Below are 13321 nucleotides of genomic sequence, written 5' to 3'. Positions count from 1 at the left end.
AACACCATAGCAAATCCACTTTGCACTACAGTTGTTGTAGATCTGAGGGGAAGATCGAAATGAGGGACAACGCTGTTGATGTGCAAGTAAAAATTCTGCCTTTTATTTTCCTTGCATGCCCCCCTCAGATCTACAGCGAGTGCACTTGTAGTGCAAAGTGGATTTGCCTTTAGTAAATAAACCCCATGCACTTTGCATATAAAGCTGAAGACAGCAGATATACATGTAAAACTTATGTAGGGAGATTTGTTTAATCTCGGAGTATCATCTGAGGCTGTTCACTTCACTAGGTACAGTGGGGATCAAAAGTTTGGGCACCCCAGGTAAAAATGTGTATTAATGTGCATAACGAAGCCAAGGAAAGATGGAAAAATCTCCAAATGGCATCAAATTACAGATTAGACATTCTTATAATATGTCAAAAAAGTTAGATTTTATTTCCATCATTTACACTTTCAAAAATTACAGAAAACAAAAAAATGGCGTCTGCAAAAGTTTGGGCACCCTGCAGAATTTATAGCATGCACTGCCCCCTTTGCAAAGCTGAGACCTGCCAGTGTCATGGATTGTTCTCAATCATCGTCTGGGAAGACCAGGTGATGTCAATCTCAAAGGTTGTAATGGCCAGACTCATCTGACCTTGCTCCAACAATCAGCACCATTGGTTCTTCTAAGCAGTGGTCTAGAAAACTGAAACTGAAAATAGTTGACGCTCACAAAGCTGGAGAAGTCTATAAGAAGATAGCAAATAGTTTTCAGATGTCAATATCCTCTGTTCGGAATGTAATTAAGAAATGGCAGTCATCAGGAACAGTGGAAGTTAAAGCAAGATCTGGAAGACCAAGAAAAATATCAGACAGAACAGCTCGCAGGATTGTGAGACCGATGAGGTTAAAATAGAACTTTTTGGCCAGAATGAGCAAAGGTATGTTTGGAGAAGAAAGGGCACAGAATTTAATGAAAAGAACCTCTGTCCAACTGTTAAGAATGGGGGTGGATCAATCATGCTTTGGGGTTGTATTGCAGCCAGTGGCACAGGGAACATTTCACGAGAAGAAGGAAAAATGGATTCAATAAAATTTCAGCAAGTTTTGGATGGTAACTTCTACAAATGGATAATGATCCTAAACACACCTCAAAATCCACGGGGGATTACATCAAGAGGCGTAAACTGAAGGTTTTGCCATGGCCTTCACAATCTCCTGACCTAAACATTATTGAAAATCTATGGATAGACCTTAAAAAAGAGCAGTGCGTGACAGACAGCCCAGAAATCTCAAAGAACTGGAACACTTTTGTTCTGTAAGGAAGAATGGGCAAAGATACCTCAAACAAGAATTGAAAGACTCTTGGCTGGCTACAAAAAGCGTTTACAAGCTGTGATACTTTCCAAAGGGGGCAGTACAAGATATTAACTCTGCAGGGTGCCCAAACTTTTGCAGACGCCATTTTTTTTGTTTTCTGTAATTTTGAAAGTGTAAATGATGGAAATAAAATCCAACTTTTTTTGACATATTATAAGAATGTCTAATCTGTAATTTGATGCCATTTGGAGATTTTTCCATCTTTCCTTGGCTTCGTTATGCACATTAATACACATTTTTACCTGGGTTGCCCAAACTTTCGATCCCCACTGTATATGTGGGGGTTTACATCCACTTTAATAAGGTTGAAATCTACCTGAACAACATGGGAGGAGATGTCAAAGATCACCGGGCAGCGTCACCTTCTCACACCCGATTTAAACCCCTAAATGCCGTACTACCGTGTTACAATCACATGCATTGCACAGCAACCATAAGTTTAAATCAGGTGGTGGGGAGGCAACATATTGCCTCCTAACTACTTGTCCAACACACTTGGATCGCTTTTCAGAGGAACAGCAGTGCCTGCTGCACTTGTGAATGAGCCCTTACTTGCATTCAGTAGCGGCACCCTTAGGGCTTGTTCACATGTAAAATTGAAGGGCAGTAAAACTGAGTTAGTTGCTGAGGCAGCAGTCAAAAGGTGTACACATGCCGCAGCAGGAATTAAATACCCTGTTGCTTTTGGTGGGTGCTACCTTACAAATCGCAACCCATTCAAGTAAATGGGGCCACTCTACAAGTGCCCCACAACTGCAAGCATCTACCCGGTCCAGGGAGTGGTAAAAACATCTCAACTCTGGTGTTTTACCACACCCCAAACTGCAAATGAACCCTTACTGTTCTGAGCCCCCTATAAAGCCACTTTCACACTGATGTACTGCTGTTTACTTGCACCGAAGATGCAGCACAGTGCATCTGTGACTTTCCTCAGCTAGCTGCACTTTGCCATAGACTTTTATATCCTGCAGGTGTAGTGCACATTCTGAAAGTGCACGAAAACTTCTGCATTCAGGAGTTTTGGTGCACTTTTAGGAAGTGCACCACACCCACAAGATATAATAGAAGTCTAGGGCGAAGCACAGGAAACTCGCAGGAAAGCTGCAGGTGCACAGCCCTGCACCCACGGTAAGGGTTAAGATCTCTTCTTTCCTGCTGCTGGCACCACTCTGGAGACCACTAGACAGGAAAAGAGGTGGCGTGCAGTCGGCACAGGAGCCAGCACTATAGAGGAGGCATTGGGTTATGCGGCTTTCGTTCCCTACTAGAGCTCCAACTTACAAGTAGACCCTCTGCATTGCTTGATGCTCTGGGATTAGTGGGGGGGGGGGGGGGCAGAGGGCCCAGCAGATCTACCAGTTACCTGATCACGATCTACTGGTAGATTGTGATCTATGGGTTGCTGACCCCTGGGTTAGAGACTAGGTTCTCGCCTTTGCTACTCTCCAGTCTAAATTGCTAAAAGCAACAGTAAATTCCTGGTATTAAAAATGGGCCTTACTAATCAATGTGTACCAAAAATCAACTGTCCATGTTGACCAACAGAAACTCAGACACAAGCCTTCAATGAAAGGAGTAGTCCTAAAAACTCAGGGCCCCCTTGGCCACTCCATCTACAGTAATAAGTTGCAGACTGCCAGTGTTAATGCACTTCCTCCTTTTCTGCTCTTCCTTTTTCTTGCTTCCCATTTCTATTTCCTCTTCCCCAGTACCTTGAGTATTGCTTGGCCCAAGAGAGAAGGAGAAGTCTCTCTGTCTACTGGTTTATAGTATCTAGTAGGAGTTTCTAATACAGTCCGTTACTAGCACTAGTGTGACTGTTACACAGAATGACAGGATCTGCCTTTACAACTAAGCATCCCATCATAATGGAAGTTAGCACTCTGAGCTAGTGTTGCAGTATCGGTATCAGAGCCGATACTGAGCATTTGCACATGCTCCAATGCTTGACCCGATACCTGGCAAGAGCCCAGTACACCTGGCGTCCTCAATGTAGTGGGGGGTTCAGCCTCACAGATGATCGGTGCGGCAGTGGGGGCAGTTACAAGCACCGATCTCCCTGTATCGCTTTTCTGATAGCCGCTTCTCCTCTCCCTGCCAGAGCTGTCTGGGAGATTGGTGCTTGTAACTGCCCTCACCGCCACATCGATCACCCCATGTCCTGTTCCGGTCCCCCCTCCTGTCCTGGATCGGTCAGGATGGAGATTGGAGGAAGGAGCTGTTAAATGTGTCATTTACTGGCTCATTCCTTTTCCGAATGCAGAGAGTCAGTGATCACTGACTCTGTCCATTCATGACTGAGCATCATAAACTACGTTTACGATGCTCCGGTTTATGAATGAACAGGAGCCTCTGTCTCCGGTCCATTCATCTTCACTGCAGAAAGGGACTGGAGGAATCTGTGTCTTTAGTCCTTTTACCCTGTCTCAAAGGAGAGATGTCAGGGGTCTGTTTAGCCATTGATCTCTCACCAAATATAGATTGTAAAAAAAATAGTTAAATAAAAAAAAAAAAATTGTAAAACAATAAAAACTACTGACACAGTCCACGCCATCAGTGCTGCATATTAGCGCCACTGTCACCCCACATACTAGCTCATTATGAACTACTTACCTTAGAACGAGGTCCCCGTATAGCAGCCCGATCCTCGCCGAGGGAGCCGACATCACGGCTCCAGTATGCAAGTGGCCGGAGCCATAATGACGTCACTCCCACGCATGCGCGCGAGAGTCTTCTTCCCGCCAGGCATTCACAGCGCATACATCGCTGTCAGTGGCTGCATGCAAAGTGAATATCTCCTAAGCCGTACAGGTTTAGGAAATATAAAATTTTACCTACAGGTAAGCCTTATAGGCTTACCCAGATGCTACTATAGAGAGTCTAGCACCACTTAAGTACCCTAACCAGGGATGGCTGTACAGGCCAATTGGTCTCTACCTGTCCCGAAGGGTGAAGACAGGCAGAAACACTGTTGTTTTCTACGTGGGAAGGAAAAGTATTCTAGCAGCAACATGTCGAAGCAACACCCCACGCTGCCATAAAACAAGTAATAGTACAGAATAAGGAAGAAGACTCACCACTTTTAAAGGTGGATAAGTCATATAGAGCCCTTATTGCATTTAAAGAAATATAAACAGTAGGTAAAGACATCCTAGCCATATTGCATAACTTTTTGGATTCACAAGAGGAGTATCCTGGTAGGGGAGCATCCATAGATCAGTAGCTCGCTCGTCCCCACCACCTTTCCTGACCGGCCGAGCTGCGTGCTCGGATAAGGGTCTGCTATGGACTTTGGGGGGACCCCCCCCCACGCCATTTTTTCATCGTAGGGGGTTCTCCTTTAAATCCATACCAGGTGACGTGGCTAGCGAGGTGTTAATATCGCCGATGGAGCCGGCGACATTCACTTCCTTCGCTAGTTCCGGCTACCTGGAGTCACGTTTAAAATGAACGGACTTTTCTCCGTTTGTGGGCAAGTCCGTTCATTTCAAAAGTCCGGCGGACTAGCACACAGACTGGCGGATTGTCCGCCGGACTACCGAGTACAGCGGACAATTTTTAGTTAAAACTTCTAAGTCCGCCGGACATTTGGGACTCTGGTCCACCGGATAATCCGATCGCGTGTACGCGATATAAAGGGCTTTACCCATCAAGAAGTTTAATCGAACAGTACCATTGTAATAGGGCAAGCACCAGCCTCCATATTTGGAGGCAGAGTGGGAAAATTTGGAGGTCTCCCCCAGGGGTCCTCTTGGAATCCAGACCAAAGAAAATACATTTCTGGAGTTGTCAGAGCCTGCAACATGTCATACAGTATACCCTATACTCATATGAAAGAACACAAAGTATATACAGAGGTGTTAAACAATACCCAAGACTAAGGTTCTGAACGTTAAATCAGTAGTAAAGTGAATAAAACTATAAAAGTGAAGGGAGAACCAGAATAGGTTGCAATAGTGGTATCCAAGGTTTTTGGATTGGCAACGGGAGTAAAGCGATCCTAGACGATAGTCATTCCCGATAACACGGTATCAGCTGCTGAGTGTAATCTGACAAGGCACCTCTGATCGCAGATACGGTCAGCTTGAGACCTTGAAGGTTTACTGAAGGAAGGTAAAGCTCTGCGATAGTATCTGCATTTGTATGCAGCTATGAGTCTGCTCAATGGCATAGCATGTAAAATTGAAAGAGATCATAAAGTTAGCACAAACTTTTCACCCAGATGGGCAAGCTGTTGTAGTATCTTGCGTGTCAATTTACTGCTGAGCCAACAGTAGAGGTACGCCTTATTCCCCAAAAAGAACAGTATAGCAAGGCCGTAAGGCCCTCTATTGAAGAATTGAGATGTCATCCATATATTGTCGATGAAAGCAGCAAGGTAGCATGACAGGAGCAGGCTCGTTGCGGCATTTTAGGTCAATTCATAACTCTCTAGAATGTGGGCCAGTAGGTTGTGAGCTGGAGTTATTTCTGGCAGAAGACCTGTTACTTCCGAGTTATGGGAACAGTATCCAGTGCTAACCAGTCAGGTAGGTCAATGGGTTCGGTGTCAAGGAAGCGGAACACATCTGGCAATGGCCCGTGGTCATTCACACCGATACTGTCATTGGGTAGGCGAATAGTGAGGCCAAAAGGGATGGTTCCACACATATGTGCCACCACAGTCCCTTACCTTATCCAGTAGAGGCTTCATTTGAAGTCTCATGTACAGAGTTCTGTGAGACAGATCTGGAAGAAGGTGAATGGTAGCACCAAATTAAATTGGGCCCCTATTCCAGGCATGACACATGACCTCCTCTTTCATGAGGAAGAAATGCACCCTGCATAAAACATTTTTAGGTTGGGCGCGCTCTCCACCGTCAGGGACATTCACTTTGTGCACCCTATCCAACTCGTGGGTGCAGAGGTAGGCCTGCCCAAAATGTCATTAAAATATGCCTAACAGTGTCACGTAACTCCGCCGCTCTAGTAGTCTCCAGGATGCCACGCAGCTTAATATTTCACCTGTGGCGATTTTCTAAATAATCATGTTGTAAGCAGAGATGGGTCATAGCAGCCTGTTTGTGCAGACATTCCAGACAGTCTAGCCTTTGCAGTATTGCATCTCTATCAGTAGAGAGGACATGAGTGTTTTCAAGTTTCTGTTTTGAGAGACTTTAGTAATGTCTCGATGCAGGGATGATATCATCCTGGTCGCAATAGCTTCCATGTCCTGTCTCGTGTGTAGAGACAAGAGTAGGGTTGTACCGATAATAGCATCGGTGCCGATATCGAGTATTTGCCCAAGTACTTGTAGCCTTTAGGTTGTTTGCATCTCCTTCTCAACCTCTGCCTTCTACCAGCGGGGAACATGCTTCTGTGCACAACTCTTTAACGCAGATACATGCAGTGTTAAATACACTCTCTACCTCCATGCTGCAGTTGCAGGATAGGATGGAGGTGATTGAAGTCCGCTCAGTGCTGTAGTGTCAGCCAGTGCTGGGGTGTCAGCTGCGCCCCCAGCTCCTGCTCTTCCAAACCTGGCTACAGGCAATGTCTTATCTTTACCTTCGGCAGCGCCTTCACCATTGGCAGTATTGCCTTGTGTCCCCGGCCCATTTTTATTAGGAAGGATATTCTGGAAGGGAAGGATGTCAATTTGGCCTCGCTACTAATAGCGGCCCAAGATGTTACTGAGAACAAGTGATTTGCTTGTGGGGAGGTGTCGGTGGTACGCAAAACCAAGGATCCCAGGCTTAGTTGTAAACTCAGTGTGCCGGAATTTGTACTGGCGGTCCTCAGACATTGTTTGTTCAGTCAGTCCAGGTAGGAGGGAAGAGTTTGACCTATACTTTCATAAGGTGGTGGATTTGGCACACAAGTACGGTGGTTTCCCTTTAGGATCATCATCGTTCCTTTGCCGCAAAAGTGGCAGCTACTTGGGCTCAGTTCTAGTTGGTGACGTGTTGGGGCAATATCGATATTGCACAGTACACAGCAGACACTATCCGACAGGGGACACTATCCGACAGGACACCGGAAACAGTTCAGGAGGCGGGGCTTTGTTTGGGAGAAAGTGCTGTGGTCAGATGAGACCAAAATTTAGCTCTTTGGCATGAACTCGACTCGTGTTTAGAGGAAGAAAAATGCTGACTATGACCCTAAAAACACCATCCTTACAGTCAAGCACAGAGGTGGAAACATGCTTTAGGGCCGTTTCTCTGCTAAAAAGGTATAGCCCATCTTTGCCACATTGAGGGGCCAATGAACGGGGCCATGTATTGTAAAATCTTGCATGAGAACCTTCTTACCTCAGCCAGAACACTGAAGATGGGTCACCCAGCATGGCAATGACCCAAAACATACCTTCAAGACAACAAAGGAATGGCTCAGAAAGAAACACATTGAGGTCATAGAGTGGCCTAGCCAGGTCTCCAGACCTTAATCCTATAGAAATATTTTTGGAGGGAGCTGAAACTTCGAGTTGCCAAGTTACAGCCAAGAAACCTTAAAGGAGTTAGTGAAGATATGTCAAGAAGAGTGGACCAAAATACCTCTTGAGATGTGTGCAAACCTGGTCACCAACCACTAAGGGCCGGTTCATACAGCAGGCGAGGCGAGGCGACTCCGACTTGCCTCGCCGCGACCTGCCGCGGCCTCAGCGGCGACTTGCAAATGACTTCTGTATAGAAGTCAATGCAAGTCGCCCCGAGGTCGCCCAAAAGTAGTACAGGAACCTTTTTTCTGAGTCTGAGCGACTCGAGTCGCTCCTCTCAGAACGGTTCCATTGTACAGAACGGGGGCGACTTGCGAGAGCGAGGCGAGTCGTGTCTCCTCGCATCGCCCGCTGTGTGAACCGGCTCTAAGTACTAAGTCATGTTTTGCTTGAGGATCAAATACTTTTTTTACTCACTGAACGGTAACTTAGTTTATATCATTTGTTTTATGTGTTTTTCAAACGTACATTTGCAGGGAATCAAATAAATATTTTCCCCACCATAACAATTATGCTACCAAAATGAGTGTGTGCTGTAAATTTCCTCCAGCGTTGCTTCCGTTTCTTGTTGCCAGAGGCTGCCATTTTGCTGAAGCCCAAAGCCCCTGAACAGCACTAAATCTTTAGGCTGTCAGCATATCGGTCTGTATGAATTTAGCACAGTGCCTAATAATAGAGAGCAACTGAGCATGTGCAAAGCAGGGTGAGACAGTGTATTACTGGTTTTAAACAGTATAAGCCTTTATTTTTAAAGTTTCCAAACAGCTATACCTGCAAATGGGGCCAGCATGAAGTGATCTAGCAGGACTTGATTTTCTGAATCAAATTAAACATTAAGACCCCTTTCACACTGGGGCGTTTTTCAGGCACTTTAGCGTTAAAAAAGCGCTTGAAAGAAGCCTCATCTGCAATCCCAATGTGAAAGCCCAAGTGCTTTAAGAGCCCTCTCACACTGCCAGCGCCCGAAAAACGCTCGTAAAGCGCCGATTAAACTAGCGGCGCTTTACCAGCGTTTTTTGAGCGCTAGTGGAGCGCTTTTAACCCCTGCCATTGGCCAAATAAAGGGTTAAAAGCACCCACAAAGCGCCGCTGCCAGAAGCGCTTTGCAGGCACTTTTCAGGTGCTTCCCATTGATTTCAAATGGGAAGGTGCGCTTTAGGAGCAGTGTAGGAGCGTTGCAAAGAAGCTGCTTGCAGGACTTTTTTTGACGCCCTACCAACGCAGCGCCTCAGTGTGAAAGCACTTGGGCTTTCACATTGGGATTGCAGTTGCGGCTTCTTTCAGGTGCTTTACAGGCGTTTTTTTTAAGCTAAAGTGCCTGAAAAACACCCCAGTGTGAAAGGGATCTCAGTGTGAAAGCCCTCGGGCTTTCACATTGGGATTGCAGATGAGGCTTTTTTCAAGCGCTTTTTTTTTTTTTAACGCTAAAGCGCCTGAAAAACGCCCGTGTGAAAGGGGTTCTGGAATATTGTGTCTGAATGAAGGAGACTGGGGTTTACGTTTTCTCCAGGATTGGTAATCCCAGATCAGGGTCTTGAGTTTGGATACTTCGAAGAATGGTGGGAAGAAGTTTCCAATCCTGCGTCTAGGTCTTATTGGAGACCTGCAGGCTGTGTGAAAGTGCACACTCGTTATAAGCAAGGATAGTGCAGGGCTCCTGTTTGGAGACAGGCGTGTGCTATTTCCAGGACACTTGTATACTACCATAAGGAGAGGTGCTTGACTGAGGAGACAGTACACCACGTTGGAGAGATTCCTTACCCACAGGCTTGGAGAGTCGGGACAGCTGAGGCAACTAGGTGAATTCCGGGGACTGAGGGAGTCTGAGTCTTGGTGGAGTGAGAGAGCCGGGGGTGTCAGGAGATCCCATATTGAGAGGCCAGGGACTGGGCCTGGGCAGCTGGATGCTGTAACTGAAGGCCAGGAGAGCCCAGAGAAAGCCAGGTGGCTTGACATTTTCATTACCTGTTTTGATAGAGAAAATCCCCTGCAACTATTTGACAATTTTATGTTTTGTTTAATAAATGTGGGCCAGCAAGCCCTTAACTTCCATTCAGACTGCAGTGGACTCTTATCACTGAGCTAAGTTAACCAACCCCCATATCACATAGTGCTCCTCTTGTTTTGGGGCGCTAAGCATTCATTGCTGTGCTTTATGAATGTGCATCTTTTTTTCTAAGGCAATACTGCTTCTTTATAGATGTTTTCATGTCTAATTGAACTATAACCCAGCTTGGTTACATCTAATCCTTCATACCACTCAGAGGGCCAGTAGGGATGCAGAAATTCCTGTAGTCATCCATGCTACATACAGTCTGCATTTTTTTGGGGGGGGGGGGATGGGGAGGTACAATTAGCCTTCCCATACATGGTTCAAATCTCAGCTGGTCCCTGCTGAACCTGCCAAGATTCGAACTGTCAACGACCGGCTTTACTCTACCCAAAATTAAACAGGTTTGCCTTTTAGTTCTACTTAACCTCCACCTTTCAAAAGCAGAACTTAACTCACCTTCACCTCTGAGCAATGTGACTACATCCCTAGCCAGTCGCTGGCTCTTCAGCCTCTTTATTGCTCGGGGGGGGGGGGGGGGGGGGGGGTGTAACCTCGTCCCATACATGTACATGGGAGTTTGTCATTCCATTGGAAAGTGGTGGGAATGCATGCCGAGCTGATCATGTAGTGTGCATTCCATAGAAACCTGAGCAGGGAGGTGCGCATTATTGCAGAACCGCTATAGCACGTCTCTTCTGCAATAACCAGCTGCCCGCTTAGTTTTCTACAAATTTGGTTCAATTCTGCTTTAACTGGGTCTTAGGGCAGGGGGACAGGATGGACCTTCTGATCACGGGATCACTCTGATTGGCTGTCATAACCAGAGAGCAGGAGCTGTGCGTTCTCAGCACAGAAACCTTGAACACATACACTATATTGCCAAAAGTATTAGGACACCTGCCTTTACACATGCATAAACTTTATTGGCGTCTTAGTCCGTAGGGTTCAATACTGAGTTGGCCCACTCTTTGCAACTATAACAGCTTCAACTCTTCTAGGAAGACTGTCCACAAGGTTTAGGTGTCTATGGGAATGTTTGACCATTCTTCCAGAAGTGCATTTGGGAGATCAAGCACTGATGTTGTATGAGAAGGCCTGGCTCACAGTCTCCACTCTAAGACCCCTTTCACACTGTGGCAGTTTTCAGGCATTTTAGCGCTAGAAATAGCACCCTAAAACTGCCTCCCATGCTGCCTGAGTGCTTTCACACTGGGGCAGTGAGCTTGTGGGACGGTAGAAAAAGTCCTGCAAGCAACATCTTTGGGAGCACTGTATACAGCGCTCCCAAAACGCCCCTGCCCATTGCAATGAATGGGCAGTGCTGCCAAAGTGCCTAAAAAGTGCTTCAGAAGTGCTGCAACACGGGCGTTTTTAACCCCTTCTTCGTCCGCTAGCGGAAGTTAAAAGCGATCAGCTAGCGGCCAAAAAGCATTGCTTAAACAATGGTAAAGCGCCAATAAAAGGATCGGAGCTTTACCGCTAATGCATGGATGAAAGGGGTCTAATGCCACATACACACGATCGAATTGTCCAGCGTACTTAGTCCGGCAAACAATCCGCGGATAGTCCGGCGGACTTTCTACCGAACGGACTTGGCCACACATGGACACACGGAAAGTCCTGCGATTGCTAACGCGATGACGTACAGCACGTACGACGGGACTAGAAAAAGGAAGTTCAATAGCCAGTAGCTTCCTTTTCGTACTTGCTTTTGAGCATGCGTCATTCTTAGTCCGCCGGACTAGCATACTCCCTTTGGGCTTGGATTGGGCTGCAAAACTACTTTCTAAGTCCGCCGGACTTTACGCTGAAAAAGTCCGCTGAAGCCCACACACGATCGGATTGTCCAGTGAAATGCGGTCTGGCGGACTAAGTATGCCGGACAATTTGATCGTATGTACGCGGCATAAGTCATCCCAAAGGTGTTCTATCAGGTTGAGGTCAGTACAGCTACAATCCGTGAAATGTCTCACTGCCTGCGCAGTGTCGGCTTCCTAGCAGGACCGGGCAGGTGGGATTTCAAACAACCCCTAGGGGTGCAGTGGGGAACACCCCGATTACAGTGGACCTTCAGCCTCCTAATATTGAGATATACCCCTTGTTGGTAAAAAATAAAAATTTATATAATATTACACATACACACACACACACACACACGTTTTTTTAATAATTATTAACTTACTTTTTTCAATTATTGTTTTGATTCCATTTAGTAAATGTTATCCTGAACAGACCTGGGAGCGCAGCAATGAAGCAATCATAAATAGTGGGAGTTGATCAGTACTGGGCAGTGGCGGTGCATCCATAAGTGCACTCCGCCCCGTCTCTCTAGTCACTCCTCTAGCACCAATAGATAGATTCATGCATTCCATGAATCTATGGCCACCGTTGCCATCCCTTATTCTGGAGTGCGTTTTTGATATGGCCCAGTGGCTTCGTTTTATGGGGCACAGTGAGTCTGCGTTTGATATGGCACAGTGATGGCAAAGTAGCAGCGTTTGATATGGCACGGTGACAGCAGTTGATAAGGCACGGTGACAGCATTTGATATGGCACAGTGATGGCACAGTGGCAGCGTTTGATATGGCACAGTGATGGCAAAGTAGCAGTGTTTGATATGGCACAGTGACAGCAGTTGATATGGCACAGTGGCAGCGTTTGATATGGCACAGTGGCAGCGTTTGATATGGCACAGTGGCAGCGTTTGATATGGCACAGTGGCAGCGTTTGATGGGGGGGTTTTTTTCACAATTTTTCAGTTTGTTTGCACACCCCTCCCCCCAAAAAAATTGAGCACCAGCCATCACTGGTACTGGGAGAGTGCCTATTACAAGGGACTAGATGACTTGTCACATAGTACTAGGGCTAGGCTCTGTCCCTGGAAACCAGCAGCTTTCAGGTTACTTTCCTGCATCCCTATTGGTTGATGAGACTGAACATGCCCCCAGTGTAGTGTACCCCTCAGACCCCGGTGATGAGTACTCACGTGTCGCTGCCTCTGCTCCTGTGGAGTCCAGCAGTACAAGTACTAGCAGAGGTAAGTCACACAACTAAGCAGCTACTTCGCTCTGGACTTTCCCCATACCTATAGGGGTTTCCTGGGAAATAGGTCTTCTCTACGCTGCCATGAAGTCACTATCACTTGTATCAAGTTAGGGAAATTACAAGGAGGAAGTGTACGAGGATAAGAGTAGGCTGCAACATCAGCCAATCAGCGGAAAGAAAGAGCTGTACGAGCCAATAAAAAAGCAGCGAGAGCGGTGGTGGGCGGGGAGCGGAAAATCCCATTCAGTGAGCCGAGATGAAAGAAGCGACGTAGCTGTGGGCGGGGCAGTGCAGAGTTCCTGATGTGGGGAAGGCGGGGTTATGTAGAGTACCTGTTCAGCACTTCTGAGGGGAGCTGTGTTCATACTGTCTGTACCTCACCTC

General features: G+C 46.5%; 1 protein-coding gene across 2 annotated transcripts in view; it reads right to left on the bottom strand.

Annotated features, from left to right (window-relative positions):
* Positions 1 to 13085, bottom strand: part of LOC143981415 (ubiquitin carboxyl-terminal hydrolase CYLD-like) — a 72510-nt gene extending 59425 nt beyond the window's left edge. The window contains exon 1 of one of the 2 annotated variants that reach the window (XM_077479243.1): positions 12978 to 13085. The gene's annotated coding sequence lies outside the window, so the exon portion shown is untranslated. Of the gene's footprint in view, positions 1 to 12878 lie in introns of both variants that reach the window. The other variant, XM_077479242.1, reaches the window with a different exon arrangement.
* Between the last annotated feature and the right edge of the window lie 236 nt (positions 13086 to 13321).

The sequence above is a fragment of the Lithobates pipiens genome, unplaced genomic scaffold (genome assembly GCF_037356315.1).
Source record: "Lithobates pipiens isolate NorthernLeopardFrog02 unplaced genomic scaffold, aLitPip1_a1.2 Scaffold_156, whole genome shotgun sequence".
Lineage (NCBI taxonomy): Eukaryota > Metazoa > Chordata > Amphibia > Anura > Ranidae > Lithobates > Lithobates pipiens.
The sequence above is the reverse complement of the archived record's forward strand: the minus strand, read 5'-3'. Positions and strand labels throughout refer to the sequence as shown.